This window comes from Cariama cristata, unplaced genomic scaffold (assembly GCF_000690535.1).
Source record: "Cariama cristata isolate BGI_N322 unplaced genomic scaffold, ASM69053v1 scaffold12675, whole genome shotgun sequence".
Taxonomy (NCBI): Eukaryota; Metazoa; Chordata; class Aves; order Cariamiformes; family Cariamidae; genus Cariama; species Cariama cristata.
The window spans coordinates 42,150-48,972 of NW_009618190.1; positions in this window are offsets into that span (position 1 = coordinate 42,150).

Genomic DNA, 6,823 nt, shown 5'->3' on the forward strand with positions numbered 1-6,823 from the left:
TCCTGCTTACATGTTTCCCTCAGACATCCCCATGTCATCATGTAATTCTCTTTTACTCCACTCTGCACCACAGATGCTGTTGGTTAGGAGATGAACATACATCATCCCATCTCTGGCAAAGTGCTCCATGAAGGCAGGATCCAAGTCTTCAATATCACTTTCAGGAAGGGCAGAAGAAAACAGATTTGCTGTTAGGTTTTCAGTAAGGAAAGAGCTTAAATCATGTTCCACCACAACTGAAACAAAAGAACAACTGCTATAATTTCTGTAATTTCTAATCTATGTAAATCTTTGTGGTTCTCAACAGCAGAGGCAGCTGGGACACAGAGGGCACAGCTGCCAAATGTTAATCCTGAGATTGCAGGAGGTTTCCACTGGCATATTGGTAGGGAGGTTAGCCTGGACACAGACACATTGGATGCATGGATGGATGAATGATCCATGCTGACTCTTCACCAGCACTGCACAGCTAATTTGGAGAAAAGGTCAAAATAATCCCATACGCTTCTCATGCCATGAATAGTACTGCACTGCAGTACCTGTTCAAAACATCTCAGCAATGTTACAGTGAACAAAATCACAACAGAAAAATGCCACCACAGTCTTTATCTGTGGGAATTTATTTTCATGGAAGTATTGCATGGAAGTTCCTTTTCTCCATACTATTAGATTCAGACTTGAAAAAATGTTAGGATCTTCACATCTAAAAAGGATAAAGAACTTTACAATGACATTAAGAGCTAAAAAAATAAAAGTGGGGTGGGGGTTGGGGTAAGAGGGGAAACTTGCATTCCCTGGCTACAAAAGATCCTAATGCAATGGCTACTGAAATTAAAATTCACTTTGACTTTGATGTGTTTCTCATCAGGCTACTTCTCAAAGTATTGTTTAGTCTCAGATTAGTCTCAGTATTTAGTATACACTCTTCAGGATGAGTTGCCCAGATATAAGTTCACTTTGGTGGTCTGTTTTTTGTATAATCTGTAATGCCAAGCTTTTCCACTGCTGACAATTCACCATATTTATGAGTATTAAAATAAGTGTTGAAGAATCTCATATCTATTCACTAAGAAGTCACAGAACACACACCAGAATTGATAGGTACGCACAGCAACAGGACTAACAGCCTCTGAGTAAAATTTCTCTACTCTTTCTAAAAGATGATCCAAACCACTCTCCAAAGGGGGAGCATGTATAGGCATACCAAGTTAAATTGAACTACTCATCTCAGATACAGAAAGCAGACAAGGTGGTACACCAGGAGATTCACTGGGGTTTAAATATTGACCCGGAAATCTGACTAAATGCTCAAAAAACTAGACAGTGCTGAGCTTCGTGCTGCTGTTCTGGCAGTGCTGCTCTTACCAAATTATTAGATTCGAAAATAGTTCAAGTATAACTACAAAAGGTGTAGCCACACCTTTGGGGTCACTTGTGGATAGAGGGCACTAAGGAAGCTGGAATCTGCCCAGTCAGAACTGAGATACGGTATGTTCCTGGAGGGTCCTCATCTGCATGCTCATCATTCAGATGGCCGGACTGGAACTAGTCCTTGTCACTTAGTGGAGCTTGAATTTTAGTGACCTTCAACTGTATGACTTGCTAACATGTCATGGTATTGCCCTGGACTCTCTTATCCGCTAGCTGCAGTTCTACACGCAGTACTTCAGTGTCCTTTAAAGACCATTATGATACATTTTGTGCTAGAAAGTATTCATCTGTTGTCCTGAACAGTCAGGCTCAACTCTGCAAGTGAAAGGGTTTTGGTTTTGACAAATTCAGTATTTATACATTCCTTTCTAGTAGATGAATTATGGATATTATGTCTAGATTAAATAGCTTTGTTAAGACAATTAGAGTTTGTGGATTTGAGTAAGAATTTCACCCAACTAAAACAAGACATCCAGAAATGCCATTGTTGTACACAGATACAGCACTGCTGAAATAAAATACACAAGTATAACTGCTGGTACATATCTTTCTTTTAAGGGCTGTTTGCTTCTTATCAAATGACCTAATTTTCTTTTTTTAAAAGTTGTATTTAAACATGGTAAAGGAATAGAAATAAAGTATTAAAAAAAAGAGTTTAATTAAAATTCTCCAAAGATATTCTGTAGAGTTATTTAAAAACACATTGGGTTCTGTCCTCCTCTGCATACTCTTTGACATAAAAACAACTCCCTCATCCTGAAAAAGTATCAGCGCTGTTGGCAAATGTGTGAAGCACAGTGAGTGAGTCAGGAGCACGTCAGCACAGGGGTAGAGACACTGGGCAAGTGGTTCAACGATTCTTCACTGATCAGTTACACTGCTCCACCAGACCCAATTTTTGGAACCAGACCCTGTCTAGAAGTTTGCAAAAAAGGAAAAACTACTTCTGTTTTCAATCCTCTTTTCCTTTTCATCTTTAACTCCAACTAATGAACAGCATGCAAAGCTCTCCTTGAAACAGCAAACTGCTCTGTGGACAGGGCCTGGTTTCCTACGAATTCATGCACTACAGCCTTCAAGCAATAAGCTAGGCTTCTCCTATTAGACTCATACTTGCTTCATCTTCCAAAATTCTCACAAGCACCAGCTCAAGTACCCTCAGCTTCCTCCTCATCCATTAACCACTGGATAGCAGAGAAACACATGCTGTAGTTATGCATTTACTGTTCGCAGGCTTAGAAAAATGGGCACAGGCTAAGCTCATGCTTTCATGCAATGGAGGTACTGTGTTGGCTTCTCCTCTGGGCACATTTATTTATTCCCGTAAATGATTGATCAGACTATCCACGAGACCCACTCCTCTGAGAAATTAGGCCAAAAGTAAAAAGCTATTGGGGTGAGCCTGACAGAATGGTGACTGCATGAGCTAGTTTCTTTAGAAAACCAGGCAAAAATAGTTGAAGCGTGATCTAGCAGTTTGCAGCAAATTCAGAATTCTCTGAAGTACAAGAAATACCACAAAAACCAAAGCAGACACTGGCCCTCAGTAGGACAATGCCACAGATGGGCAGATAAAAACATTTTGAAAAAATGGTAGATACGGTGGAGTCTTGAGGGGTAAAAAGTAGCTGTCTGTGATAGGTTTGTAATTAGACGTCTTGGATTCCTTATTGACACTACAACCTCTGTTAGCAGCAGTCATGGGTGGTATACTCCACAATCTCCAGTTTGTGAAGAGACTTCATTCCAGCACAGATAATGACTCAGCTGCAGCAACTTGCATAGTTGCAGGACCGAATTGCTTATGATAACCCAGAATTGCCCAGAACATTTAATCAGGAAGTCATAATTCTTTGGTAAACTTCAGTCACAACAAAACATTAAAATACATCTCCTCTGTAAGGTGCTGGATGCTCTGAGCTAAGAGCTTCATAAAAGCTTCTTATAATTCTGAGATGAAGACTGCGGACAATAACGTACTTTTGGCACAACAGGCCCCTCTATAAAGGAGATTAAAGTTTTCCTGATAGAAGCTTTGACTAACACATTGAATGAAAGAGCAACAAAAAGGGCTGTTCCAGGTGCAAGGCTGGTTTTGTGAACCAAATTTGCTTCTACAGAAATCTCTCGAAAACAGAGGGGAAAAAAAAAATCCACTGGCTGCAATTTAGATGAAACGGCAGTGGCAGTGATGAGGGACTATCTCTTAATTCTTCAGAATGCCAAATGGAGAAGTTCAAAGCTCAAATAAATGAGAAGGCCTGATATAAAAAGTTTGTAAGATATGGAGAAGATTTCTCAATTATCACCAAAAGAAGAGGAGCAGGATCCTTATGATCTCCTAGATTTCACAAGGGATTTATTTATAACTGTTTCAGACAACAAAGGCCTGATTTACTTTTGTAAAACAGGTAAATGTTGATGGATATCAGGCAAGGTTTCTCCACCACGTCTAACACATTAAGAATATTCAGTGTGTATGGAAATATTTGGACTGATGTAGTGTCCCACGGACATGCAAGGAGCCAAATATACACACAAAACATTAGATAATGATTAAAAACTTCTTATCTATTTTGGAAGAATTTCTGAGTTTGAGATGGCTGTTCCCTTTGGTTGGACTTTCAAAATCTTGCCTTCCTTTTGGGAGTTTAATACTCTTCTAGGATCAGTAATTGACTAGAAGAAAATGTATTTGGATTCATACTTTCCTCCTCTAAATTTCGCCAGGGGACAAATAATGCTGAGCTTGTCAAATCAGCACAGTTACAAATGTGAGGCTCTAAGACAAAGATTAAGCCCCCAAAGGGCTGAAGGTAAGGCTTTACCCTTGAGAGGGTTGAAGGAAGTGCAGCTGGTTACTTGAGCGTAACAGTAAAAGAGGGTCTAAAGTGCAACTCTGCCCACAGACATTAAATTTGACTTTTAAGGAAGCTACAAATGCAAGCAAATATCATGGTTATCTTACATGAAGGAAAAAAATACTATGCAAATACATAGGAAAATTAGGTACCCACTTCCTCTCAGGTAGCTTCCTCATCAATGTTGCAGACAGTGGGTACTCCAGACATAACGCAAGAGTTTCTCATCTCATACATTTCATGTAGGGAAGTGGAACATTCTTACAAAACAGAGGAACAAAACTCAGGAAAACTTACCTGGAAAGCATCAGAAAGAATCTGTGCTGACCATACTGCTACCTTTAGCTTCCTTCTCTTCCATCACTTATATTTAGGCAAGGATAAATGTAGAATAATTGTTTTATTGAAAGCTTTGCATAGCAGTGAGCACAGTGCTACTGGAACACTGATTTCCTCTCTAACATAAAAAACTATAAATATGAGTATGAATCTCTCTACAAAGCCCAAAGAGGAATGTGGAAGGAGGCTTAGGGACTGCTGATTGATTACTTTATTTATCCAACTATTTGAGTAAAGGACTGAAGCATGACAACAGATCAAAAGCCAGGCATTGGTAAAACAGTGTTCTGAATAAGCTCTTTACTTGATCAGAGTTAATTTTTTCCCTTCTCTGGTTTCTCAAAGTAGTATTATGTGATCAAAGTAAAGAAGTAAAGCTTAGAGCAAGTATCTTTTGCATGCGAAAGAAATAAGAAAGGCACACTAGACAGTGCAGAATGATGAAAATATGCCGACTGAAACAATTCGTTCTAGCACAGGGTGATACTTTAAGCACCCAACTTGTAACTTCAGCAGTTCTCCGGTCATACACAGGGAAAAGAAATGTTATTAGAACAAGGTGAATATGCACTTTTTTCTAAAATTCTTGTTTAATTAGGATTCTTGGAATCAAGATGTGTGCCTTTGTGAACAGCACCACAATTTTTCATTATGAGATTCTTTTCTACATTTCCACCTTATGTAACACACCTAAAAGCTGAAAGGAATTAAGCATACATAGAACTAGTATACGTTTGATGGTGACTGCAGATAGTATATTAAATATTTTGGTACTTTCAAGGTTTAGCAAAATCTTAATGGTATACTCCAAACTGATGTAAGTTGTGACATAATTACCATTAAGGTATTATAAATCCATTGTTATTGCCTCACATTCAAAGCAGATATTTACATTTTCATAGTATTTTAACAAATAAAATGGATTTAAACAATGGTTCTGTTCTCATTTCTTCACCTTCAAAATCACCTTCCAGTCTGTTTAGGCAGCTGAATGGTGGTCTTAATTTGATTCATCAGATTACCTTTAAATGCCTTCTTTACCTTCCTGCATAAACACAAAGATTTAATTTCTATCCAGACCTTAGGAGAGGAATTTTTATGAGAAAATTATGCAGAAATAAAGGACGAACACAGTAAATGTTTAAAAGTAAGTCGTTAGGGAAGGAAATGAAGCAGAATACGGTTTTCTCAAGTCATTCAAACAAACTAGTTTGATCAGGACACTAGGGTGAACTTTCTGACTACTGACAAAAAGCTGAAATCTTACTTAATTCAACTGGTAACACTGATGATTTTTACAACTTTTGTGGACAGTGACATCTCCAAACAATGCCCCATTCATCATACTGAAAGAGATGCATGTAGTGCTGTCTCAAAGAGAAAACTGACATACATGGCATCACCAACATGTTTCTTCCAGTATGCTGATCTCCCTGGGGGAAGTGCCCTGGCTGCCTATGGATGCCTCAGGCAGTATGTCTCAGCCTCCACCTACTGCATCGCTAACCAGCTTACAGCCTGTAGCAACCTTTCTGTCACTCATGCTTGGGCCTCCTTCTCCGTATGTTTTCTCCAACTTCCCCATGAGAAGTTTTCCTCATGCAAGCAAATGCCCTTCTCTGATCTCCTCATCCTTTTACTGATGATCTAAGCATTGCACTGTACTTTTTTTCCCCCTGCACTTCAGACTCTAAAACATGCCTTTTTTCATCTCCAAAGGCTTTCCTGTTGTTCCACACACCCTCTTGGGCAATGCTGATGGATACACCAAGCATATCTGTTAGTTTTGAAGCAAATTTCACTTTTACTATTTCTTCAACATCGGTCTCTCTCCTTAGCATTTTTATCAGATATACCCATCTTGGCTGCCAAGTTCCATGTTTTACTTCATAGCACTTCAGTTTCAGAATGATTTTCTTTCGTTCAGATATTTCTGATTTCTTGCAATGCTTTTAGGATAACTACAGCGCCTCTGCTAGGGTATTTAAACATTGAGATATATTCTTCAACAGAACTGTAGCTTAGTTAAAGTCTGTCTGGGAACAAACAGAAAGTGTGGCAGCTTTGGGCCCAGAAGACTCTTCTGCTGGGAAGTTCACAGCTTGAATCTAATAACACCATCAGTGACCTGTGGGATTGTCCAGTCTGTGGCAGGTTTTGTATGTATGTGTGATTCTGAAAGTTAGCGGCCT